The sequence below is a fragment of the Chiloscyllium plagiosum genome, chromosome 7 (genome assembly GCF_004010195.1).
Source record: "Chiloscyllium plagiosum isolate BGI_BamShark_2017 chromosome 7, ASM401019v2, whole genome shotgun sequence".
Taxonomy (NCBI): Eukaryota; Metazoa; Chordata; class Chondrichthyes; order Orectolobiformes; family Hemiscylliidae; genus Chiloscyllium; species Chiloscyllium plagiosum.
Genome location: NC_057716.1, coordinates 59,149,745 through 59,150,969, shown reverse-complemented (window position 1 = coordinate 59,150,969; position 1,225 = coordinate 59,149,745).

The following is a 1,225-nucleotide window of genomic DNA, read 5'->3' as shown; positions in this document are numbered from 1 at the left end:
CTGTCCACTACACCTCCAATTTTGGTGTCATCTGCAAACTTACTAACTGTACCTCTTATGCTCGCATCCAAATCATTTATGTAAATGACAAAAAGTAGAGGACTCAGCACCGATCCGTGTGGCACTCCACTGGTCACAGGCCTCCAGTCTGAAAAACAACCTTCCACCACCACTTTCTGTCTTCTACCTTTGAGCCAGTTCTGTATCCAAATGGCTAGTTCTCCCTGTATTCCGTGAGATCTAATCTTGCTGATCAGTCTCCCATGGGGAACCTTGTCAAACGCCTTACTGAAGTCCATATAGATCACATCTACCGCTCTGCCCTCATCAATCCTTTTTGTTACTTCTTCAAAAAACTCAGTCAAATTTGTGATGCATGATTTCCCACGCACAAAGCCATGTTGAGTATCCCGAATCAGTCCTTGCCTTTCCAAATACATGTACATCCTGTCCCTCAGGATTCCTTCCAACAACTTGCCCACCACCAACGTCAGGCTCACCGGTCTATAGTTCCCTGGCTTGTCCTTATCATCCTTCCTAAACAGTGGCACCACGTTTGCCAACCTCCAGTCTTCCAGCACCTCGCCTGTGACTATGGATGATGCAAATATCTCAGCAGGAGGCCCAGCAATCACTTCTCTAGTTTCCCATAGAGTTCTAGGATACACCTGCTCAGGACTTGGGGATTTATCCATCTTTACCCGTTTCAAGACACCCAGCATTTCCTTCTCTGTAATATGGACATTTTGCAAGATGTCACCATCTATTTCCCTACTTTCTATATCTTCCATATCCTTTTCCACAGTAAATACTGATGCAAAATGCTCATTTAGTATCTCCCCCATTTTCTGCGGCTCCACACAAAGACCACCTTGCTGATTTTTGAGGGGCCCTATTCTCTCCCTAGTTACCCTTTAGTCCTTAATGTATTTGTAAAAACTCTTTGGATTCTCCTTAATTCTATTTGCCAAAGCTATCTCATGTCCCCTTTTTGCCCTCCAGATTTCCCTCTTAAATATATTCCTACTTCCTTTAGGAGAAAGTGAGGACTGCAGATGCTGGAGATCAGAGCTGAAAATGTGTTGCTGGAAAAGCGCAGCAGGTCAGGCAGCATCCAAGGAGCAGGAGAATTGACGTTTCGGGCATGAGCCCTTCTTCAGGAATGAAGAGAGTGTGCCAAGCAGGCTAAGATAAAAGGTAGGGAGGAGGGACTTGGGGGAGGGGC